Source organism: Apodemus sylvaticus, chromosome 21 (genome assembly GCF_947179515.1).
Source record: "Apodemus sylvaticus chromosome 21, mApoSyl1.1, whole genome shotgun sequence".
Classification (NCBI taxonomy): Eukaryota; Metazoa; Chordata; class Mammalia; order Rodentia; family Muridae; genus Apodemus; species Apodemus sylvaticus.
Window position 1 is genome coordinate 57,462,113 of NC_067492.1, and position 26,665 is coordinate 57,488,777.

At 42.3% G+C, this 26,665-nt stretch overlaps 1 protein-coding gene across 6 annotated transcripts in view; it reads left to right on the top strand.

Moving 5' to 3' along the window:
* Window positions 1–26,665, top strand: part of Large1 (LARGE xylosyl- and glucuronyltransferase 1) — a 502,501-nt gene that overhangs the window by 75,031 nt on the left and 400,805 nt on the right. For 2 of the 6 annotated variants that reach the window (XM_052166462.1, XM_052166464.1), the window contains exon 2: window positions 12,442–12,503. The exons of the other annotated variants lie outside the window; for them this stretch is intronic. The gene's annotated coding sequence lies outside the window, so the exon portion shown is untranslated. The remainder of the gene's footprint in view (window positions 1–12,441; window positions 12,504–26,665) is intronic. 6 annotated transcript variants of the gene reach the window in all.

A 26,665-nucleotide genomic window follows, 5' to 3' on the forward strand; every position in this document is an offset into this window, starting at 1 on the left:
GGATAGCATGTCCATTTCCAACTCTGGGAGGTGTCCCGTGCAGTGGATTAGCACAAGAGTCTGAATCCTGTTGTTACTTCACTTAAATGTTAGGGTATTGGCAAATAATATACAGAGAACTAGCTATTCAAAAGCTAGAAAAACTCAAGACAGTTGTGTTCAGTCAGTTAACGAGTACTTTTGCTCCTGTTATGAATGAGGCACTCTTTTAGAGAAATAGAGTTGCCTTGAATATTGTATTTCATAATGGTATATATAGAAACAGACAGATACAGATACACACACACATACACACACACACACACACACACAGAGAGAGAGAGAGAGAGAGAGAGAGAGAGAGATACACTCACACACAGACATATAAACAGACACACACGTACACACACTGTATATAGTGAGGATTGAATCCAAGGCCTTGCATGCAATCGTCATATACACTACCTCTAAATATTAGAAATAATATATTTAAAAAGAGGTCAGCACATTGGTGCAAACAATGCAGTTGTGTGGGCTTTAGTAGATGGTGATAGTAGGAATTGGATATGCTATCTAAGAAGTCTATTCAGTAGAATTAGGAGGATACCCAGAGCCTCTGATAAAGCCATCAGTGCCAAGATAGGACAGGGAAGGATTTTAGGCAAATAAAAAGGACCGGAGGGTGCAAGGGTCCTTGAACAGCAATAAGCTACTACGGATGAGCTATGGGATGTCACAGTGGGACTTATAGGTCAACACAGGTCAGATCCCACTTAATGGAGCAGCAGCTCGCCTGAAGGGTGCAGATCCCACATTCCTTTCACAGGTGCCTCGTACTGCCTGTATATTAGTTTTAGGTTCTAACCTGCTTGGTTCTTACCACCTGTGGTGTCCTGGGGTTAAGCTTGCTCACCTCACCCATTCTTGGCCTTAGTGTTGTTCCAGTAAACTGTGTACCTGAGTCAGCATCACCAAAACTTTCTGGCCATCAGATCCTAGTAAAAGTAAGCAGGACCATGCCCAGGCCTCCTCTTTACACTGCATGTGGAATGATTCATTTTTCTCCAATAAGGTAGATAAATGTGGTTGTCCCCATTTTGAACCATGCCTTCTGTGCCAACTCTACATTGTAGGGAGCAACTGATCTGGATGTCTTTCAGTTGCTTACAACTTTGAGTGGTTGTAGGTCTCTGTTGCAGGATGTTGGATGCGATGTTTTCCCAACAAGCTTTCTTTTGCATATGTGTATGAACATAAAACAATCTTGCTTGAAAAACTGCATATATGAGTTCAGAGCCTTATTGTGACCTTAGCAACTTAGGTTGGGACAGGGTAGATGGAGTTAGGCAAAAGAGAAATGGAATTCATGCTACCTGCTGCCATCATTAGGATCCTTCTTATACATAACAGTGATTGTTCTTCCAAAAGTAAAAACCTAGAGTGTCTAATGTGTATCAAGTGAGAGCCTAGAGCTCATATACCTGGTTTCATCTCAGGACTGTTGTTTCTCTGGGCCAAGATACTAATGTACCTCTTCTTGCTTGAAAGATACCAGGCTGAAGTTTCTCCATGCTCAGTGCTCTGGAAAACTTGGCATCTGACTCAGCTCTTAGCTACAATGACTCTCTAGACTGTTGGTTTGCAGCAGTGCCAGCATGTTTTTGACATGCATAACATATAAGGCAAATACCATCAGACCCTCAAATTCATTTCTTACCTGCTGTGTGGTTAGGCAGCTCAGAGCCCCAGGCCCAGGGAATGTAGAATTTCTGTTTTTATCCTGAATGCCATCGGGCACATTCATGAATGAAGTGAATGTATCTTGCACTTGTAGGACTGTAGAATTGTGATATCTTCTCAGTTACCATTGCAGGCAACCAGTACAGTTGATCACTGTTAAGGTAGGTATACACACGGAGGAAAATAATGGACAAACCGGCCATCATGGATACCCCGGCCATTCTCTATACCCCCATACAAAGTACAATAGATTGTGTGGCTGCTGCTCAACCAAAGAAGTATCACACTCACATAAAACCTGGATACACACATCAAAACGACATGTATTTAACAGCAGCTATGGCGTCAATGTCTCTTCCATCTGGTACTGTGAGAACTTTCCCTTATAGTGTGTGCTCACTGCATGTAAACTCCCCTGGGTGAAGAAAGCATAATCCATGTCCCTGAGCACTGTGATTGTATGAACTAGGTTTGACTTCTGACTTCGGATGATAGATGTATACTGCTTAGGAAGTCTAATGATATCACATCATTCATTTCTTTGTTGCTGTGGAAACTCTTGATTCAGTGATTGTACCTTCCCTGTGCTGGACTTTTTTCATGGACTTTGTAAAGAGGGAAATGGATGAGTGATGCTTTTCCCACAGCATCTTTCAGATACTCACTTTTATGGCTTAACACTTTATTATTATTGTTGTTGTTGTTGCTGTTTGGCTTTAATGTTTATAGTAGAACACTGATGCTGAGTCTATACTTGCTGAATACATGGCAGGTCTTAGGATTTAGTGTCAGATGTGTTTTGATTTCTGGGATCCAGTTTTGTTTCCTAATAGTGCAGAAGCCTGTGAAAGTCATCCAGCCTTTTGGAATTCTAATATTTCTATAGTAAAATGACAACAATCAAACACCAGGAACAACCACACCTCTCATGGTACTTTAGTAGATCCACTATGGCAAAGGATTATAGACCCAGTGGCTTAAACTATAGACATTCATATTTTCATAATTCTATGGCCAGAAGACCAAGACTAAGGTATTGGCCACAGGGTTATATTCTTCTGCGGCCTTGAAAACAATGCGTTTCTGTGTCTTCACAGTGAATCTCTATGTACTCATGTCTTGATCTCTTTCTTTGGGATTTGATTAAAGTTCATTCTAACAAGAACTTTTTTTTTAAACCTCTCACCTCTTTAGAGACACTTAGCTACAAATACAGTGTAAGTTTTAGAAACTAGACATTATATCTTGACACATCACCTCTAGGGGGGGTCATACATGACTTAGAGAAGGCAATGAGCCTGGTTCTTACCCAGTTGTTGTTTGAATATACTCTGATTAAGTATTTTCACAATACTGGGACATTTAAAAATCTAATCAATGGGAGTATGTAATTAAGGTTAACGTTAACGTTAAGTCAGCTAGTTCTCTAGGCTGAAATGTTATAATGTCCTTGATGAGCCAACTGCTTGGTGGGGGTGGGGGCTTCTGGTGCTACCCTCATCTTCCCCTTAAGAGTAGGGCATAGGGAACTGTGGGCGATATTTTGGAGTTTTATAGTCTGTGGAACTTACTAATTCATCCAGAAAGAGCCCATGTCTACCCACCTTGGATCAGGTCCATGTCTGGGGCATACTATATTGCCTATAAGCTCTGTCTGCTTAGTTCATTATTAGCAGTGTAATAGCATGTAGCACTTGCTGAGCCCTTACTTTGCCAGGTATGATTTTTCATCGGGGCTTGTGGCTGGGGTACCAGTCAGCAAACCCAGATCACCCAGCCTGCCTAGAGTTTGGATTTGGATTAGGGCCTCGGCTTCAAGGTCTGCTCTTACTTATGGAGCTCCACTGGGTTCCAGAGAATGTATATGGGTAGCTGCCAGAAGCTCCAAATACGGGTCAGTTTGGGGCTATACCTTACCCTGCTTTCCCTAAGTTCCATGGAATTGGCTCAACTTAGACAGCCCTTCCTAGATTATTGAGTTCTGCAATAGAATTTCAGAGCCAACCCTCCAAAGCCAAGAGATTAGCTGACCCCATGTTAGCTAAGACTTGAACTGTTATGGTCTCTGCATTTTAATTTCTGACCTTGGTCCCCAGGCTCGCTCATGTCCATTTCTGACCAATAGTGCCCTATAGGTGGGCTGTATCTGTTTACTCAGGCTTGGGCCTGCTGGCTGGGCTGTTCATTTGCCTTGTGTGTAGAAGGCAAAGCTGCCTGAGTGTTTCCTGGTGATGTCAGCACCACAGCTGAGTAATGGGCATCTGGCCAGGTAGCCTGAAACGTGGTCAGCGTGATGGGCGATGGCAGAAGTGGTACAGAAAATGCTCTGTCAGGAAAGGGCCAGGATCACAAGGGGCTCTATATTAGGGCTGTAATCAGAATGCTTAATGGAATGTGTGAGTCAGAATCCTGAAACCTGAGTGGAAGTTAGCTGAAAGAAAGAAAGCCACAGTCAGTGAGCACTGCACGAAAGGAGAAAAAATGGCGAGGTTTGTGAACGGAAAAGCTAATTTAAATAAACTTGTCACTCAGCACCCTGGGGCTGATATTTGGAGATGACATGTTTGACTGAAGATCATGCCTGGCCAGATAACGGGGAGCTGCATGACTCAAGCTCAGGAGTTTGGGCCTAGTCTCTAGGGCTCCAGCGTGTTGGGGGTGGGGGTGTTACAAAGGTCTTACTCCATACACTTGTCTTTTCCCTGGTTCTGTGCTTGTGCTGGAACTATGGTGGCCTCAGGGCTGGGAGGGAAGCTGAGAGGAGACAGAAGCAGCCTTATTTGCATGTACAAAATATTATGTTTACTGAAGATAAAACTAGTACTATAAAACTAGTTCTTCAGTTGGAGCAAGGAAGCTGCTGTCAACCTTGAGAGCACGCACTTCTGTGGGCCCCATGAGGTATCTGGGACTGTCCAGCATGGTGGCCATTAGGTTTTAGCACAGCAAGGGAAGAAAAGCATCACTGTTCTTGCTGCTGGCCCTTCCAGCATCTCTTTCCACTCTCCCACGACTTCTCCAGCTCTTCGAGCATGCATTCCTCAGCTTTACTGTGTGGCTGGGGGACCAAGGAGAAACGGACAGAGGTGGCACACACAGAGACCCAAATATAAAACCTTTCTCATGTCTTTGTCACTTCTTGGCCATGTACATTCATGATATCTGCCTAAATAGGAACCTCAGTATAGATTTCACTTTCTCGGTTGCCAGTGCCATGATTTGCTGTGGCCTGATTGTCCACACTCAGATCAAACACTGAAACCCTAACCCTTGAGATGATATATAAAGAAGCTTTGAAACATGCTTGGCTTAGGAATGGGATTGACACTCTTAGAAAAGGCCCCAGAGACCTACCCTCCGCTTTCTGCATACTTGAAGGTGCGACCAGATAGGCAATTTCTTGGGCTAGTCATGAACTTCATCCTAAAGTTCTGTAGGGAGTAAATGTCTCTTGTTCATGTTGCACCCATTCTATTGTCCTCTACTACTGCAGCTGAATGGAAACCTTGATCACCTGCCTCATCACCACTCTCATGACCATCATTTCCTACTTCTTTAGTGTTTTCCTGGACTAGCATTTTTCTTTGTGATTAACAAATATGGACTCATTTATTTCTTTTCATAGCCCCAAATTATTTACATGTTATGCCCTATTCATTTTTTTGGTATGATGTGTCATGGAGATAATTCAGGAACTTTCCAAAGTTCATGGAACTGATGAGCGACAGAACTGAGACCCAAACCGTGTGGCACTAGGACATTCTTTGAGCTCTTTATGTCTCTCAGAAACATGCTGGGCAGTGTATACATTGGGAGCTAAAAGGAGGAGGAGCCTAATGGCTTTACATTGGCAGCTGTATGGTGTTGGCATCCTCTTCCCCCCAAGAACCATTCTGTGTGCTAATCAAACATAGTTGACAAGTGCTCCTGGGAACTGATTTAGCCAGACAGCTTCTTCCTTTTAGTAAGAGTCAGATGGAGTATCCCTCGAGGATGAAGTGGCTGTTGGTTAAACCTTATGTACTGGGGTACAGTCACACCCATCACTTAAATAAATGAGGCCAAGTGCAGTTCAGTTCTCAGTAGTCAGTTGACTGATATGCAAGCAGTTTATTATATCTGCCACTCCTATGGACCTCAGTCCCTCCTCACACTTTATGAACCATAGCATCTTTGCTGGGAGTTTTCCCCTCCCTTTGCCAGGCCATCCCTGAAGCAGAGCCTCATCTACCTGATGTTCCCCCACCCCCATCCCAGGGCTGGGTGGATGTTCCTTTCCTCTGAAGGAGGGTGGACTGGCTGGTTTTGTATGTCATCTCGACACAGGCTGGAGCTATCACAGAGAAAGGAGCTTCAGTTGGGGAAGTGCCTCCATGAGATCCAGCTGTGGGGCATTTTCTCAATTAGTGATCAAGTGGGGAGGGCCCCTTGTGGGTGGTGCCATCCCTGGGCTGGTGCTCTTGGGTTCTATAAGAGAGCAGGCTAAGCAAGCCAGGGGCAGCAAGCCAGTAAGAAACATCCCTCCATGGCCTCTGCATCAGCTCCTGCTTCCTAACCTGCTTAAGTTCCAGTCCTGACTTCCTTTGGTGATAAACAACAAAGTGGAAGTGTAAGCTGAATAAACCCTTTCCTCCCCAACTTGCTTCTTGGTCATGATGTTTGTGCAGGAATAGAAACTCTGACTAAGACAGAGGGTTAAGTTCAGTCAGACTTCCTGCTTTGTTGGTTTTAATATTCATTATCTTGAGTGACAATGCTGTCAGTGCCCAGGAAAGGTCCTTGAACAGCCAGATGCTGGATAGATTTTTTTCTCAGTCATCAGCTTCCATTTGATTGCTGATCAGGTATGAGGCAGGGACTCACTATACTTTCCACTGTTGAAGACTTCCTCAGGAACCCTGAAGAGACTATTGTGGCTGGGAGAGGTGCGGAGACATAAGAGTGCAGCCATTCACTTAGTAAACATTTTTGTTGTACCTACCGGGTGCCAGGAACTGTTGTAGGCACTGGGTATGCAAAAAGCAGCCAAGAAGGTCCTTGTCTATGTGGATTGCATATTGTTGAAAACAGATAATAGGATAGAGCACAATGGGACACAACACAATGAGAAAGGGTACAGGTCTGATTTAGAGTATAAGGCAGTAGAGGCTCACTGGTGTGTAGAGTAGGAAGTCATGATTTTAGAAAGGCAATTATTATGTCTGTCAACAGGGGTGTAGTTTATTGGTAGAGGACTTAGTGTGTGCAAAGCCCTGGGTTTGATTCTCAGCACTGTAAGATATAAAAATAAGCCGGGCGGTGGTGGCGCACGCCTGTAATCCCAGCACTCTGGGAGGCATAGGCAGGCGGATTTCTGAGTTCGAGGCCAGCCTGGTCTACAGAGTGAGCTCCAGGAGAGCCAGGGCTATACAGAGAAACCCTGTCTCTCGAAAAAACCAAATCCAAACACCAAACAAAACCAACCAAACAAAATATATAAATAAATTAGGGAAGGCTCTTTGAGGAGGTCATGTTTCGTCTGTGATGGAGTGAATCAAGCCAATGAAACAAGTGGGGAAGATCATTGCAGAGAATAAGTGGAATAGGCAAAAGCCAGGTGGTTGAATAAGCGTGGGAAGGGTACCACATGATTTCATGAGCACCACATGTTTCCTTCTCTCATTTGAACATTGTTTTCTCCGATCCATCCACCCACCCGTCCACCCACCCACCCATCCATCCACCCATCCACCCATCCATCCACCCACCCACCCACCCATCCACCCACCCACCCATCCACCCACCCGTCCACCCACCCACCCACCCATCCACCCACCCACCCATCCATGCATTCATTCACATCTTTCTGCAGGGATGCCCTTGGCATAAGGAACTACTTTTAGGGCTTTTAGATGGAAGTGTTGTGGGATCTGGAGTAGGCCAGAGTTGTCTTTATTTTTTACTTATTTATTTATTTTTGTCCTTTCTCTTTCACTAACAAGCTTCACAGAGGAGCAAGAACGTTAGCTTTTTGGCATGTAGTTTTGTTTATTTTAGTTATTGTGTGCCTGAGGAGGGTACCTCAATGTGGGTTTTAAAAGTCCTTTCCCATCCCTTCTCTGAACTCTGCTGCATCATGCTCTTGGCCATTTCTGACCCCAGAGACCTCCTAGTCCACAGAAGAGGACACCTGAGGATCCCCAAAATCTTAATCTTTGCATTGAAACAGTCACTGATTATGAGTACTTCCAAGCAGGCTACCTCCAGGTTCTGTAGCTTTCCATACATGAAGGCACTAATTTGATTGTATCTTCTTCTCCCTTCTGTTTTGCTAGTACCTTCTAATTGACCCTGGCAAAGGCATAACTTATTACCCATTCTCCTAATCTCTTTATCTTCCATTTCTTCCTGAAAGTGGCACCTATGCCTTTTTTCATTTTTCCTGTTCCTTTTCTTCTCTTTTTTCGAATCTTTCTTGTTTCCAATAAGCCCAGATCGCCAGAGCTCTCCAGTTCTGTCCTTGGTTTCCATCCCTTTTGTTCCATTCTCCGGCCCTCTCTGCAGGGCCAACTCCAGCGCAGTGGCTTCCTAGAATAACCGTGTCCTCACCATCTGGGAACCGAGTTTTCAGTGTCCATTCATGCACTGCATCCAAATTCACAGAACCTGATGTTGGGATGGTCCAGGGAACCTGTTAGCAGCGGCCCATGTAACTGCGTTGCTCCTAGAGCGAGAACCTCTCAGCCCACAATTTAGCCAGCTTTTTTTCTAGATCTGTCTCCAATCTCTCTGCCATTTGTCTGCTGCCTGCTTTAAGAGAACATCTCTGCCCAGGCTCTTCCTTCTTCCCACCTTTGCAGCTCTTACACAAGCCACTGTGGGGCAGGCCTGAGTTCATGTTGTATAGGAGTAAATGAGCACCATCTTGAATTTCTCCCATCTCCTCTAAGTTGTGTGTGTGTGTGTGTGTGTTTTGCTTGTTTGTTTGCTTGTTTTTGTTTTCTGTTTGTTTTTTCTTTGCTTTAAGCCATATCCTCTAGAGATGTGGTTCATTTTATGCTATCACTGCCAATAATTTATATATATATATATATAAATTATATATATAATTTATATATAATTATCCCTCTCCCTTCTCTCCCCTCCCCCCTCCCTTCTCTCCAGTCTCCTCTCTCCTTTTTTTCTGCCAGGATGGCGCTTCTGAATAACCCTGGGCAAGACTGTTATCACTGGTGGAAAAAGCTGATTTCGAAGGCCACTTCTAGTTTGCAATTCTAGGTCTCTCATTCAATTATTTGGAAAGGCTGTTATTTTTATAGACCCAAAATACTAGGTTCTGGTTCCTAGATTTTTTAAATGTTAGCTTATTTGGAAGTTTGCAAAGATGTTTGCACATGTGATCAATGTAATGATTTTTTTTTTTTTTTTTTTTTGGTTTTGTTGGATTTGTTTTTTTCGAGACGGGGTTTCTCTGTATAGCCCTGGCTGTCCTGGAACTCATTCTGTAGACCAGGCTGGCCTTGAACTCAGAAATCCCCCTGCCTCTGCCTCCCAGAGTGCTGGGATCATAGGCGTGCGCCAGCACTGCCAGGCTGAATTTTGAGATAAAGAGATAATGGTGAGTTATGACCTAGGTCAGTCTTAGAGGTCTTCTCATGGTCTTTTTAATAGAAAGTCACAGGGGATTGAACACGTAAAAGTGGAAAAGGGGGGCTGGAGAGATAGCTAAGTGGCTAAGAGCACTGACTGCTCTTGTAGAGGTCATAAGTTCAATTCCCAGCAACCACATGGTGCCTCACAACCATCTGTTATGAAATCTGTTGTCCCCTTCTGGTGTGCCTGAAGAGGGCAACATTGTACTCAGATAAAATAAATGAATAAATTAAAAAAAGAAAAAAGAAGGGGAAAGGGCTATATGATGACTAGACAACATTGGATACCTCTGTATCCTGGATGTTATGTCTGCCCTTAGCCCTGGGGATCATGAGTGCATGATGGGAGGGCATAGTTCTTGAGCCCTGTTCTTCCCAGTCAGGCTCTGGCCATTCTCTCAGTGTCTGCTCTGTCTTCCTTTACCCAGAGGCAGCATTTCTGTTCACTATTTCTATCTGTTCTCCTATCATGCTTGCATATTTGTTCTTGGCAATTGCAGCTGGAAACTTTAGTACTTCCAATGATGGAGTCAGGATGGATGGGTGATGGAGAGAAACAGGGTGAGCCTTAGACACCAGGTTTTTTAACCAACCACTTCATAACTGGGGATTTGACGGCCACTGATGACCTGACTGAATAAAACGTTATCTTCAGTGTATTCTTTGCTGAGTTTGTTCTTCATGGTGGCATGGTCATTTAGTGTCTCTGCATGGTTCTCTATAGCAAAAGCCGCCATTTTCTGCATATAGACTTGAGGATGGTTGGGGAGGCTTTGTCATAGTATTGCTCATTTAAATCACTGGCTACTAAACTCACAAAGGAAGACTCATTTCTGGAGATGACTGAATCTCTTCTTTGCCTCATATTTAGGAAAACAAAGACTAAACATGTTGTCTCCATAATGATCTACAGTGTAGTTAGACTTGACCTGAGATGGCATCTCACTTTTTTCTTTGCCCCTTAAAACTCTGCCATGCTGTGTTGGTGTGCCATAGCTCTCATTAAACTTCATGAACTAACATATATCGAGGCCGTACTGTGTGCCCAGGTCCTAGGAGCACTTTTGCTAAATACTATCACTTAGCTCTCATTACAACATGGTGCTATTATTAGGAGAAAGTATTTAGACTTTTTAATTGGCTAGACCTTTAAATTCTACAGCTTGTTAAATTTAATCCTTATGTGTGAAGTGGGAATAATATGGGTTCCACATAAGTCCTGAGTGGGTGCTTATAGGTGAAAGAAAAGAAATATATGGCTAGATAAGTTAGGGCCTCAAGGAAGTACACATAATTAAAAAATGTTGGTCAATAAAATGTTAGCTACACCCAAGGGCCTGACTTGGGCTTATTGTAGGTATGTGGCTGGTTTTTGGAAGTATCATTTGTTCGTCTTAGAAATGGAGTTTGCCTTCAAGTGATGTTGTCAGGGTTAAATGGAATAATGCTGTGTGTGAGATTCAGCAGTAGCTCAGGTCGAGTTTGTGATTACCAAGAGATCATGATTTGAGAACTTAATTCCTAATTCTGTGAGGTGTGTGTGTGTGGGAGGTACATTTAAAAGGTGAGTTCGAGAAAGAGCTTTTTAGGTCATTGGGAGTGTGACCTTGTAATGGTTTAAGGTACCTTTGTGGAACTCCTGAGCTCTCTGTTTTTCTGTTTGTACACATGAGCTATCCTCACACTGCTGTTCATCTTTAGTAAATCTGTAAATCTAGAAGACCTATAAAACTCTCAGAGCTGCAAATCAAGTAAACGTGTTATATTGGTGGTGGGTTTTTTGTTTGTTTGTTTGTTTGTGTCTTTAAAGAAAATACCTGTCCAAGGTATTTTGTTGCAGTGAAAATATAAGTACCTGACCCAGTGCCCAGAATGATGTCTTGAAATTGGTGGCTATTCAAGAAATGGTAGCAGTTATTAATAGCTGTTCACAGGGCAGGTAAGGAACATACTACACTGAGCATGTGAATGCTCTAGGGTTGACCGTAGAGGACTTAGCCCTTGAAAAGAAGCCATCACAGAGGCATGGAGTGCTCATAACTCAGTTTGAGCAAGGATGCGTTGCCCCAGAAGGCAGCAGGAAGAACTTTATTCACAAAGAGCCTTTCTGGAAAATTCTTTGCTGTGTCAGGGGAGGAGGACATAAGGCTCAGAAGCCAGTGGCATGCACACACACTTGTGCAGTTACACCATCTGTGGGATGTGTCATTGGTTCAGTCCTTAGTATTGGAAGAAAACAACCAGGAAAACATGATGACATGAGACCCTTTTGATGGAATGGGTGAAGCTCTGTTCTGAGGGGATGATGATCATATTTTTATTCTCAGTTATGTGTTCCATACCCAAGTATGAACTTGGGCATGGGATTGTAATTTTTTTTAACTATATGTAGTGAGAACATTAACTTAGATGATAATTAATGGCTTATGCTATGCACCTGGCATTGTATTAGGTTTTAGGCAGTCACAAAGAAAATACATGATCTCTATCCTTACACATCTGACAGTTCCAGTAGGCACAGGAAGTTAACCAGGAGTAACAGGTCTACTGTGGTAATGTGAAAATGTTTGTACATAATGAAATCACTCGTTAGTACATGCAGGTTTTTTTGTTGTTGTTCTGTTTTGTTTTTGATAGTCAAGGTGTATGATATGGTCTGGGTAAAAGCTTTTGATTATTTTATAATTTGAAAACCTCTTGGTGGAAGCCACCTGTGTTTGTGTGTGTGTGTGTGTGTGTGTGTGTGTGTGTGTGTGTTTGTGTGTGTACATGCATATATTCCTATGGAGCTATATAAGTAGTCAACCGTTGAGTATTTTTCCTTAAGTAGTTCCAGCTTGCTAGTTTTGTGACAGCATCTGTCACGTGGGTCTTGCCAATTCATGTAGGCTGACTGGCTCCCACACCCAGAGATCCTTTTGTTGTCCCTGGCACTCTGATTCTAGGCAAGTAATCATATACTGCCATTTCTGGCTTTTGATGTCAGTTCTGGGACTTAGGTCCTTAAGCTTGCTTGACAAGCACTGTATTGACTGAGCCAGCTCCCAAAACTCTTCTACTCGTTTTTTAACATAACATTTGTATTTGCCAGGGTGGATTACATGAACAATCCCAATTTCTCCATGGCTTAAAGAATAAAGACACACTTCTTAGGTATGTAAAGCATTCACCATCAAATGGTATGTCTGGGTATGTCTGTGTCTTGCCACATATGCCTTAGGATACTGCTACCTGTAGTATCCTAGGTCTCTGTGACAAGAAGCTGTTGGAATTTGAGGCGTCTTGTTTTATGTTCTGTAGGCTCATTTGATGCACTGCCCAAAGCCAGTAGCATGGCCACTTTTCTTTCCAGTTGCAGATCGATCACTCGTACCTGTGCCTGGAAGGCTAGGAGTCTGCAGATTCCAATCATCTTACTGAATTCTTCATCCTGATTATCTTTGCGTTCAAATTCCTAAGTTGTAGATATAGATAATACTAAATGGTATATTTGCAAGGAAAAGCAGCTTCCGAATTTGTCATGGTGCCTCACGCCTGCAGTTCCATCCCATGGGCAACTGAGGCAGGAGGGCTACATGGTGAGTTCCAGGCTAACGATAACAATTAAGCTACCTCCAAAGATTGCAGGACACATGTATTAAAAGGAGCTCCATTTTCACTATATTACTGGAAATTCTAAGCAATCATGAACAACACATGAGCAAACAAAGGAAAAAAAAAGATGAAGTGGATTATAAAGGCCAAGGGGAGCTAAGACAATCAGACTGGCAAGGGTAAGAAAGCCAAGTCCAACTACAGCTGTAATCCCATACACTGCATAGGTATGTCCCAGCTCAGGACAGATGTTCCAGATGTCTTCACGTCTCCCAACAGCATGTGTAATCTTGTGGCAATCTATTAGGCACCATGCCAGTACTGGCAACATATAATTAAGTAGAATCAATAAGAAAAACAGACTATATTTATTATAGGCATCACATGATCATGGGAGAATCTTTTCACTTTGTTAAAACTAAGTGTTTTAGCAAGAAAAACAGCAAGCCTTCTGTAACCTAAGAAGTGTCTTAAGTGGGTTGTGGGTAATTAATGCATGCTGTTTTTGTATTTACCTTTCATTCGCCTGCCACCTTAAAGCCTTGACTTACTTCAGGCTTTATAATCCAGCTCCTCCTCCTTTCTCTTTGCTTGTTCATTGTATTCATGATTGCTTAGAATTTTCAGTAATGTAGTAAAAATGAAGCTCATTTAATATAAGTATATAGACATACACACTAACCCCATCTGTGTGTTGTGAGAATCATGGCCTCCTGGGGCAGCAAACAGGCCATGAGTTTAGGGAGAGTACAAGCCATCATTTGCAGGAGTCTTGCCTCCACAGACTCTTGGACATACTTTCTGCAGGTGGTAAGGAAGATAGTGGAGACTGTAATTACCTGGACAGTCAAGCATGCGATCCCTCTGTCAGAGTTTTACTCACTGAGGAATGGTGGGTCAGAGAAAACATGGTAACAAGTGCCTGTGTTACTGGGGTTTTAGGGAAATTCTTTTGGGATTCTGAATCTCATTAATAAAAACATTTAAAATATATACGCTAAATGTACTCAGTAATACTTAAATATAATTAGCATTTAAAAGAAAATCACTCCAGAGCATAAAAACTGTAAATCATAGCAGCTGCACAAAAAGAAAGGAGACCAGAAGGAAAAATAAAAAAACAAAAACAAAAGCAAAACGGCCATGCAATTTAAGCTGGCATGGAATTCAGACATGGTGAATATCTGGTAGGGAGGAGAACTGTAGAGAAAAAGATCGGAGGCCTACATTTGTGGAGGTTCAAAGTGTTATAGAAAACATTTAAAAGATAGGTAAGAGGAAGAGCTGGAAAAGTTGTTCTTAGTATTTCAGAAAAGCAAGCACTTGGGAAGCTGCCTGGTTGTGCTTTGTGCAAGACTGTCCTGGGAGTAGGACTTCTGGGAAGGAAAGTTACAGAATCTCATGGAAGGGATAATTATTCTCTCCATCTTTTTTTTATTAGATATATTCTTTATTTACATTTCAAATGTCCCCTTTCCTGGCTCCCTCCCCTAAAATACCCCAACCCATTGCCCCCTCCACCTGCTCACCAATCCACCTACTCTCACTTCCCTGTTCTGACTTTCCCCTACACTCCAAGGGCCTCCCCTCCCTTTGATGTCCAACAAGGCCATCCTCTGCTGCATGTGCATTTGGAGCCATGGGTCCCTGGATGTGTACTCCTTGGTTGATGGTTTTGTCCCTGGGAGCTCTGGGGGTGCTGGGTGGTTCATCTTGTTGTTCCTCCTATGGCACTGCAAACCCCTTCAGCTCCTTGGGTCCTTTCTCTACCTCCTCTATTGGGGACCCTGTGCTCAGGTCAATGGCTGGCTGAGAGCGTCTACCTCTGTATTTGTCATGCACAGGCAGAGCCTCGCAGGTGACAGCTATATCAGGCTCCTGTCAGCAAGCACTTGTTGGCATCCACAATAGTGTCTGGGTTTTATAACTTTATATGGGATGGATCCCTAGGTGGGGCAGTCTCTGGATGGTCTTCCCTCAGTCTCTGCTTCCCACACTTTGTCTCTGTATCTTGTCTTGTGGCTGTTTTTTCCCCTTTCCAACAAGGACCAGAGTATCCATACTTTGTTCTTCCTTCTTTTTGAGCTTCATTTGATCTGTGAATTGGATCTTGGGTATTCCAAGATTCTGGGCTAATGTCCACTTTTCAGTGAGTGCATACCTTGTGTGTTCATAATTGGGTTACTTCAGTCAGCATGATATATTCTAGTTCCATCCATTTGCCTAAGAATTTCATGAATTCATTCTTTTTAACAGCTGAGTAGTATTCCATTGTGTAAATGTACTACATTTTCTGTATCCATTCCTCTGTTGAGGGACATCTGGGTTCTTTCCAGCTTCTGGCTACTATAAATAAGGCTGCTGTGAACATAGTGGAGCATGTGGCCTTATCACATGCTGGAGAATCCTCTAGGTATATGCCCAGGAGTGGTATAGTAGGGTTCTCTGGTAGTATTATGCCCATTTTTTTGAGGAACTGCCAAACTGATTTCCAGGGTGGTTGTACCAGCTTGCAATCCCACCCGCAGTGGAGGAGTGGTCCTCTTTCTCCACATCCTCGCCAGTACCTGCAATATATTGCCTGAGTTTTTGGTCTTAGCCATTCTGACTGGTGTCAGGTAGAATCTCAGGATTGTTTTGATTTGCATTTCCCTGATAACTAAGGATGTTGAACATTTCTTTAGGTGTTTCTCAACCATCCAGTATTCCTTGGTTGAGAATTCTTTGTTTAGTTCTGTCCTCCAATTTTAATAGGGTTATTTGGTTCTATATATATTGGATATTAGCCCTCTGTTGGATGTAGCATTAGTAAAGATCTTTTCCCAATTTGTTGGTTGCCATTTTGTCCTATTGACAGTATCCTTTGCCTTTCAGAAACTTTGTAATTTTATGAAGTCCAATTTGTCAATTCTTAATCTTAGACCATAAGTTACTGGTGTTCTGTTCAGGAACATTCCCCTGTGCCCATGTTCTCGAGGCTCTTCCCCACTTTCTTTTCTATTAGTTTCAGTGTGTCTGGTTTTATGTGGAGATCCTTGATCCACTTGTTCTTGAGCTTTGTACAAGGAGATAAGAAGGGATTGATTTTCATTCTTCTGCAAGCTAACCACCAGTTGAACCAGATCTTTTGTTGAAAAGGCTGTACGTTTTTTTTGCACAAATTAAGGAGAACACACTTTCCTAGGGCTGGCCCCTTTGTTGGGTGGTTGACTTGGCCCAGTTGGAATGATACGTCTCTACTCAGAGACACTGTTCTCTTGACTGAAAAGACTATTTTCTGACTGGGCTTTTCTTTATTGCTACTCTAACACCTGTAGGTTTTAAGTGTTCACAGTTTTGGAGTGTGTACATTTGTCCCTCTGTATCCTTTTCTGGGTTCTAAGCCCTCATCCTAGCAGATACTAACATCCCTGTGATCCAGAGTCCCATATATGAAACAGTATAGTATTTGTATCTATGTGATGCTTCTAGGTCATTTCTGATTCAGTGTAATTGTCATGTAAATAGTAGCTTCATTGTATTTAAGAAATAATGGCAAGATGAAAATGTGTATGTATTCTATTCAGATATAATTTTGTTTTTTGGGGGGGTATATTTTTGAACCTCTTTTAGTTCATGGATGCTGAGTTCAGAATGTCTATAATTGACTATTTCGTGCCAAGCTGAGCTCTTGTGTTGTTAAGTCATTTAACCCTGTAGTAGCCCTCAATAGCTGGCTTTTTTTTTTTTTTTTTCTATTTTATAATGACACTGAGAACTGGAGAGATGGCCATCTTTATCATTCTTCCCTAATGAAAAACAGGATTTTGATTTAAAACCAGGGTTTTTCTCGCTTCAGCTCAGTCTCTTCAGAGTTTATGGAATATTTGATCTTCCATTCACAGGAAGAGAATCACTTTCTGTCCTCCACAGAGATTATGATATGCAGATTACCTAGATTACAGAGATTATCAGTAGTGTAAATGTGATTTGTATTTGGGTCACTTTTCTAACTCCCAGGGGAATTTTGGAAGGGTAGTAGTATAGTTGTACATTAAAAGCAAGTTTATTTAGTGGAATGAAATAATAAAGGTGATCAATTAGTAACCATAGGGAATTTGAGGGCAAGATAATTGACTCTAAATCCTAGGTGATGTCAAGGACTGATACTGGTCCTAATGAGGATTGGAGGTGATGGTCATTGATACCATCAGAATTAAGTGTTTGGTATAGCATCAGTGCGCATGAATAGTTCCAGATTGTATACAAATGGAGGAGAGAGTGCCAGGTGGAAATGCATGGTGGAAAACAGCAGAGGATTCAGCTAAAGTCTGAAATGATACCCAGAATATTCACATGCAGGAAAACCTTATTTGGTGACCTGCTATATTCTTTGTAAAGTGCTAGACCAATGGAGAATTTTGTGCTCACTTACTATGGGAGGAAAAAGCATGAGATTTGATGGCTGGGTGACAGAAATTGGCCATTGTAGCCAATACTTTCTGGTGCAAAGACCATGGAGTCATTGTAAAGTTTGATGTCTGTGATCGTGCTGCTGCTGAAATTAATTACCCCATTTTCCTCAGTGGGATTTTCTTACAGGTTGTTTTGTAGTGTAGGAGAATCATTAGCCAATAAAAATATTTACTAAGCATATATATCCCAAGGGAATCAGGGAAACTTTTCTTGGCATGGGGAAGTAAAACAAAAATACCAATGAGGGACAATCTGCAGCCTTAGCTACACTTGTTATGAAAGCATTTAGAAGATAGATCATCCACTCAATTCTTGAAGGGTCATGACTGAGCCTGTAGTTTTTTAGTGTCCTTGAGTATCTTGGACATGTTTCTGGGCTATCTGGTCCTCACCATCTAATTAAACAACTTCAAAAAGGCTATGTTTGCGATGAGCCATCAGTTTTGGTTTGTGGGGCATGGGGCAGTATTACTACCCTCAAGTCACATAGGAATGTGATTGACAGCTGAAGGGAAAAGGATAGGAAAAGAAATGCGAGCTTTCTTAGGCTACAGTACCTTTGTTGAGCTTTGGTGTATCTCCACTGTAGGCTTTCCTCGTGGATGAGGCAGGAGGTAGCTTGCTGCCTTGCACCCAAACCAGGAACATCTAGTGTTAACTGCTAGGACTTCCTCCCTCTTTGTCCACTTGGAAAAGACTTGATGTTATAATTTTAATTTAAATTTTTCCCAACTGGATTATGCTTTGGATGCTCAATCTCTGGCTTGAGATGTTTTGAAGTATTGGGACCTTTAGAAGATGGAATCTGAATTGTGGAAATGATTCACTTAGGGACAGACCATTGAACATCATCGCTCGCCGTGCTTCTAACCTGTACTCTGTCTTCCTGTCTGTCATCATGTGAAGAGTGTCCACCATTGCCATGAGCTAAAATAAAGCTTTATTCCCTTAAACTGCTTCTCAGGTATTTTAGTCTCAAAGATGCAGAAGTCACTGTTGCTTTGTAGAGAAGGTGAGGAATGAGTGACAGAATCCATTACTCTTCTTGGAACAACAGTGAACAAGTAAGCAGAGAAATTGAGTTTCAGTCTTTAGATGTGTACTGAAGAAATGCAAGAGTCCCAGGGGGTTACAGTCATATGGAAAAAATGCAAGTCCTGTAGAAGGGACTGCAAGGAGGAACATCTAGTGACTCAAGGGCAGTTACATGAGCAGTCTTGTTCATTTCCAAGGTGAGAAACAAGGCAGAGGCTTCTCAGATGAGAACCTGACCTGAAATTCTTACCAGAAAGGTCCTTCTTCCGTGGATTGAAGCTACTTTCATCATCCGGCAACTCCCATCCAACAACTTCTCCATCTGTCATAGGTGAATAATTATCTTGTCCTACGTTTCTGCTGACCCCTCAATAATATTGACCTAGTATAGACTTTTTAAAGGATAAGTAATAAAAATGACAATGAAGCATTTGTGAACAGAAGTCATGCTGCTGCATGCTAACAGAGAGAGTCCATCTGGCACAAGAGGGCAGATTTATTAACCAGCTGTTTAGCAAGCATGTTTCTTCTGCCCCCAGCTAGACTTTTGATCTGTTATCTTCTTCAGTCTTTGCTATGTAACCCTGAGATGATTTGAAAGGCCTGTTACATTGTGAATTGGCTTGTTTCACAGTCAGAAATGGTGGGTCTGCACAAAGGACCTTTGGTCTAGAAAGGAGAGACAGATGCATGACTAAGTTCTGCCAGAGGTAGTGACACCTGAGACAGATACCCAAACATGAAGTTTTAGAAATCTTTAGCTCAGGTGGAAGAGAAACAGCTCAAGGAAGTGTCCATAAATAGTGATATCAGACAGAATTCCAAACCTAGTGCAGAGCAAGGCCTAGGAGCTTGAACTCTGGGACTCCTTTTTGTTTGGGGGACTTTTGACTTATCATTTCATCTTTTTCTGGCTTTACAGTGGCAAGTGGCCAGCCCCACTGCCTACTCTCAGCATAAAAGGAATTAATGTATGCAGAGGGCTTGAAAGAGCATCAGCTCTGAATGTAGGTTTGAGTACCTGACGGGATATGCAGAGAGTGGGCCTTTCAGTAAGGCTGAGGGTAAGTAAGAAACTTGTATGACTAACAAAGGAGACAGTCTAGAGAGTCTAATGAGCCTCCAGCCTCCAGTGTACATTTGGCTACACATTCATGCTTGCATGGGCACATACACATAAACATATATACCTATGTCCATGTGAGAGGTGTACACACACACACACACACACACACACACACACACACAGTGTTGGACCTCCAGGGATAGGTTTTATTGGAGTAGAGATACATTGAAGAGAAGAGCTTGATTTTTGATACAGACCTAGGTAGAGAAAAGTTTAACAGATCAGACTACCTTTCCATGGAGAGCCTTCAGGATATTGAGCCCACTTATATGACAATGATTGGTGGCCTGTAACATGTTTGATGTCTGTTTTGCTCTCTCTTGGTCCGTGCATTTCAAAGTATCTACTGACATCTCAAAATGGGTTGCTCATCTACCTTTCCAATTCGTTCTTGAAACTCTAACTCCCAATATGACAGTGGTATTGAGAAACGGAGCCTTTGGGAGGGAAGCATAGATACGAACCATTGAAATTATGATCAGAACTCTTAGATGTCATACAAAGGAGACCTCCTACATGCCTTTAACTGTGTAAAGACATAGGGGAAAGATGCCATCTGTAAACTGACAGACCCTCAGGAGATCTTAGTACCTTGATGTTAGCCTTTCAGTCTTGAGAACTGGGACCAAGCAATGTCTTTGTGCTAGTTACTCAACCTGTGGTGCTTTGTTCGGCAGCCTGAGTAGTCCAAGATTACTGTGTCTGTGATAAATCTAAGGCAGCTGCTGAGAATGAAAGCAGTCATGAAAAATCTGGACACTGCCCTGGGTTGCTCAAAGGTGATTTGTTTTCTTCCTCCACCCACTCCTCATTGCTTATCTCAAAAGCCACAGGGCCCACTGGCTCAGCCTGTCCGTGGGCTGTCATTCCTTGGACCTGTTCTGTTTGTGAAACTGCAGGCAACTGAGTACCACGCCACATCTTTGTGTGCTCATTTAATGAGAAAATTGAATGCAGAAGAGGAAAAGTTTGGAGATAATTGGACTCAGGAGGACTGCCTGCTTTTGGAGTTGATGAGCAGTTGATAGTCTCATAAGGAGTGCTTATGATGATCTACAAAGGGCTTATCTATCGAATCCCTTTCTTCCCAAGCTCCTCTCTGAGGACTAATCTGATGAGCAACCCTTGCTTGGTTGTTGCAGAAGCAAGATGCTGAACAAAACCCAGGATGCTGTTTATGCATCGAATGCCTAGAAACACCTTCCTGTGTTGTCTGGTTGGAGGGGAGGGGATTTCACAGAAAACTGAGCTTAATTCCTTTCTGAAGTTTGTGAAATTTTTCCTTTTCTTGGTTAGCCAATATCTTTCCTGAAGTTGGGAGCCTAAGTGTGGGGACCACAGATGCAGGGCCTGCATTTTGCACATCATGAATTCTCAAGAAGGGAGGTCGGATGTAAGAATCTTTTTGTATTGGAGCAGCCACTGTCAAAGCCAGACATTTACCCATTTGTCATAAAATGGACCAAAGCTTCATGGCACATTTCCATTGATGGCGTTCTCCTGACACCGGGAAAGGAACATAATTGGGAAATGGGCAATATTCACAGAGCAATTACTGAGCCTGTTAATGAGGTTTACATGAAGGTTTCCAGGGAATTAATGAAGAACAAGGATTTTGGCATTTATGTTGAACAGCTGGGCAGCTTGATAAGGGTGCCGATGAGAGTGCCCTTGGCATAGATGAAGGCCGTGAGACATTCTAGCTGCTTCTAGTCTATTCTCCAGGCTGTCGGCTTGCATCTTCCTTGATTCATGCCTCAATGTGTAGCCAGCAGCAAATTCCTTCCTCTTTTTCTTAGGTGTTCCTATTAGGGGTATGGTGATGTTGGGCAGCAATGAAACCAGAGGTCAGAGTTTAAAACCACAGCCCCTGCTTTGATGTCGGTGTGTCTCTTGGATATATTATGAAGCCACCAGGATTGGCAGTTTTTTCAGTGACGTTTACATGAAAGGACATTATGTACATGTGAGATCCACTAAGCAGAGTTCTTCAGAGACACACAAAACTAGTAAGATAATACAGATAGGCACAGGGACATACATACTGTTAGAAGCTGAACTGTAAAGAATTACCTTGTGATCGTAGCAGGTTGACAAGGCTTAAATTAAGTCAGTAGACCGACCTACAACTGAGAGGTTTTCAAAACCAAGTTTGCTCAGAAGGATGAGGCACATAGGTGTGGTTTTAGGGCAGTCCTCTTTTCTTAAAAGCTAACTGACTGTGTATGTTAATACACACAAAATAACCACGATTGTTTTGTCTTCAGTTAGGCTACTGAAGACTCTGGCTTAGCCGAAATGACCCATGGAGCTAGCTACCATATTTATAGTCATGGTCACTGATATGTGAAGAATTAAGACAAGTGTTTGGCACTGTTGGAGCCACCGGAAGTATATTGCAGGCCCAACAGGCATCCAGGGTCTTTTTCTCTAAGGGCTGATTATATAGATTAGGTCATGTTGTGGATAACATAACTGATAGAGCCTCTCAAAACAGTTTGATAGGCCATCAGTCTAGTCTTCTTTGTATATCATTCTGGAATGTGAAATCACATGGAAGTCCTATAAATGGTATTGATTTTAGAAGGCAGGAAGAACAAATTTGAAATTTTGGCCTTAGTTTATCTTACTCCTTATTTATTCACTGTTCAGAATTAATCTTAATAGCTAGGCACTGTGTAGGGAAAACTAATGCATGACTTTTGGGCTTATTGCAAGAATGGAACAATTTAAATATTCAGTGATTGTTTCCATCCCTGTACAAGTTTCAGTGTTCATTGCATTGGTAAAAGGTGGCATTTGTTTTAATCTAAAGGTTTTCCCAGGAGGAGTTTGAGTTAAATGTAGGGAACAATGTAGAATGCAAAAGTTGGAAAAGGCTGGTACTGTTAGTCAGTATGAGAAGGATTATCAGTTCTTGGGTACCCTGGGCCTCTGGTATTAACAGGAAAAAAAAAACATATTCACTCTGAGGCTTTCCTAGAGCACCTTGAAGTGCTGCTATGAATGGAGAGCAGAGACAGGGCAAAAGCTATGTGTTACTTTTCTGAGGCTGTGTCCATGCACGGATGCCAATATGCTTCCATGTTTTAAGCATAGTACTTGCCATGATTGATTCTGTTTTATGTAACTCATACTTTTTTTGGATAGAACAGATCCTAAGTGCTCGGCATACCTGACTTCCCTTGGCATGCTGTCTGTAACTGTTTTATTGTTTGTCCTAGAGTGCATGACTGACAGATGAGTAAAAGTGTCTACAAATTGATATGCTTTTACATTTCTTTCTTTTCTTTTTTTTTAATATTTTTATTTTCTATATTCTTTGTTTACATTCCAAATGATTTCCCCTTTCCCAGATCCCCCCTCCCCATATGTCCCATAAATCTTCTTCTCTCCATCCCTTCTCCAATCACCTCCTTCCTTTTTCTCTGTCCTTATATTCCCTTCCCATGCTAGATCAATCCTTTCCAGGATCGGGACCCTCTCCATACTTCTTCATGGGAGTCATTTGTTATGCAGTTTGTGCCTTGGGTATTCAGGGCTTCTGGGCTAATTAATATACACTTATCAGAGATTGCATTCCATGTGTATTCTTTTGTGATTGGGTTACCTCACTTAGGATGATATTTTCCAGATCAAATTTTTCCCTAAAAATTTTGTGAATTCATTGTTTCTAATTGCTGAGTAGTATTCCATTGTGTAAATATACCACATTTTCTGTATCCATTCCTCCTTTGAGGGGCATCTGGGTTCTTTCCAGCTTCTGGCTATTATAAATAAGGCTGCTATGAACATAATGGAGCATGTGTCTTTATTGCATGCCGGGGAATCCTTTGGGTATATGCCCAGGAGAGGTATAGCAGGGTCCTCTGGAAACCTCATGTCCAGTTTTCTGAGGAACCTCCAGACTGATTTCCACAGTGGTTGTACCATCTTACAGCCCCACCAGCAGTGGAGGAGTGTTCCTCTTTCTCCACATCTTCGCTAACACCTACTGTCTCCTGAGTTTTTGACCTTAGCCATTCTGACTGGTGTAAGGTGAAATCTCAGGGTTGTTTTGATCTGCATTTCCCTAATGACTAATGATGTTGAGCACTTCTTAAGGTGCCTCTCGGCCATCCGAATTTCTTCAGGTAAAAATTCTTTGTTAAGATCTGTACTCCATTTTTTAATAGGGTTATTTGGTTCCCTGGGGTCTAACTTCTTGAGTTCTTTGTATATATTGGATATTAGCCCTCTATCAGATGTGGGGTTGGTGAATATCCTTTCCCAATTTGATGGTTGCCGTTTTGTCCTTTTAACAGTGTCCTTTGCCTTACAGAAACTTTGTAATTTTAACCTCCACCAGAGAACTCCTACAACTGATAAACAACTTCAGCAAAGTGGCTGGTTATAAAATCAACTCAAGCAAATCAGTTGCCTTCCTATACTCAAAGGATAAGCAGGCTGAGAAAGAAGTTAGGGAAACGACACCCTTCAAAATAGCCACAAACAATATAAAGTATCTTGGGGTGACTCTAACCAAACAAGTGAAAGATCTATATGACAAGAACTTCAGGTCTCTGAAGAAGGAAATCGAAGAAGACTTCAGAAAATGGAAAAATCTGCCATGCTCGTGGATTGGCAGGATTAATATAGTTAAAATGGCCATCTTGCCAAAAGCGATCTACAGATTCAATGCAATCCCCATCAAAATCCCAACTCAGTTCTTCACAGAGTTAGAAAAAGCAATTCTCAAATTCATCTGGAATAACAAGAAACCCAGGATAGCTAAAACTATCCTCAACAATAAAAGAAATTCTGGGGGAATCAGTATCCCTGACTTCAAGCAATACTACAGAGCAATAGTGTTAAAAACTGCATGGTATTGGCACAGTGACAGACAAGTGGACCAATGGAATAGAATTGAAGATCCAGAAATGAATCCACACACCTATGGTCACTTGATCTTCGACAAAGGAGCCAAAAACATCCAGTGGAAAAAAGATAGCCTTTTCAACAAATGGTGCTGGATCAATTGGATGTTAGCATGCAGAAGAATGCGAATTGATCCATTCTTATCTCCATGTACTAAACTTCACTCCAAGTGGATCAAGGACCTCCATGTAAAACCAGACACACTGAAACTAATAGAAAAGAAACTGGGGAAGACCCTTGAGGACATGGGCACAGGGGAAAAGTTCCTGAACAGATCACCAATAGCTTATGCTTTAAGATCAAGAGTTGTTTTTACATTTCTTAGGACTTGACCTTGATGACCTCCTCTGGGCAAGCTTGCTCTTTCTTAGAATGACTCAGTCTGGTAACTGCAGTTAACTGCAGCACTTATGTCAACCCTGAAGGAATAGCATGTGTTCTGTTCCAGTTCAGTACCACTTACTAGTATTTTTAAAAAATACTTGAGTACATTATGTGCTGTTAACATTCCCCTCCCTCAACTCTCAAACGATTGCATTATCTGCCACCAAAAGAAACAAACCCTCAAACGGCAATGTTCTTTTGGACATTTGAAAGCAGATATAATGAACTTAAATGTCACAAGGATGATCATATTAATTTTAATTCATACTAAACTTTTTTAAATTTATGTTTCAAATGTTATCTCCTTTCCTGTTTTCTCCTCTGCAAACCCCCATCCCATCCCCCCCTTACCCTGTTTCTATGAGGGGACTTACCCACTCCCACCTCACCACCCTAGCATTCTTCTACCCATTGACCTCAAGCCATTGCAGGACCAAGGCCTCCCCTCCCATTGATGCCAGATAAGAACCCTTCAGCTCCTTTTGGCCTTCCCTAACTCCTCCATTAGGATACCTGTGTTCAGTATGATGGTTGGCTGCGAGCCTCCATATCTGTATTGGTCAGGATTTGGCATGGCCTTTCAGGAGACAGCTGTATCAGTATCCTGTCAGCAAGCACTTCTTGGCATAAGCAATAGTGTCTGTGTTTGCTATCTGCAAGTGGTATGGATCCCAAGGTGGGGCAGTCTCTGAATGGCCTTTCCTTAAGTCTCTGCTCCACTCTTCAGACAGGAGCAATTCTGGGTTAAAATTTTGGAGATGGGTGGGTGCCCTATCCCTCAACCGGGGGCCGGGTGTGGGAGGTGTGCATGTCTAACCTCTGGATATGGTCTCCTCGACAGGTTTCTCCCTCCCCTTTGTTGGGTATTTCAGCTAATGTCATCCCTGAGGGTTCCTGGGAGGCTCTTGCTTTCCTGGAATCTGGGACTTTGTGGTTGCTGCCCTCAGTTTTCCCTTTGCCCATTGCTATACACCTCTGTTCAGTTTCCTGACCTCTGTACATCTCCATCTCCTCCCATACTTGAGTCTTCCACTCTTTCTTCTCCCCCTCTTCTTAGTCTCCTAAGTCCTTCCCTCCCTCTTCTTCCACTTTCTCCTCTCCCCCTCTTCTCACTCTCCTGAGTCCCTCCCACCCTCTACTTCCCTTGATTATTTTGTTCCCCCTCCTAAATAAAACTGAAGCATCCACACTTTGGTCTTCCTTTCCCTTGAATTTCATGTGGTCCATGAGTGGTATCATGAGTATTCCATACTTTTTGCCTAATATCCACTTATCAATGAGTGCGTACCATGTGTGGTCCTCTGTGACTGAGATACTTCACTCAGGGTGATATTTTCTAGTTCCACCCATATGCCCGCTACTATTGTGAAGTCATTGTTTTTAAAAGCCTACTGGCATTGTACTATATAAATGTACCAAAATTTCTGTATCTATTCTGTTGAGAGACATCTGGGTTGTTTCCAGCTTCTGGCTTTTATAAGTATGGCCTCTATGAACATAGTGGAGCTGTAGCCTTATTACATATTGGAGCATCTTCTAGGTATATGTCCAGGAGTTGTATAGCTAGGTCCTCAAGTACTACTATGTCCAATTTTCCACCATACTGATTTCCAGAGTGGTTGTACCAGCTTCCATTCTCACCAACAATGTAGGAGTGTTGCTCTTTCCTCAACATCCTGGCCAGCATCTGCTGTCAACTGAGTTTTTGATCTTAGCCATTCTGATTGGTGTGAGGTGGAATCTCAGGATTGTTTTAATTTGCATTTCCCTTTTGACTAAGGATGCTGACCATTTCTTTAGGTGC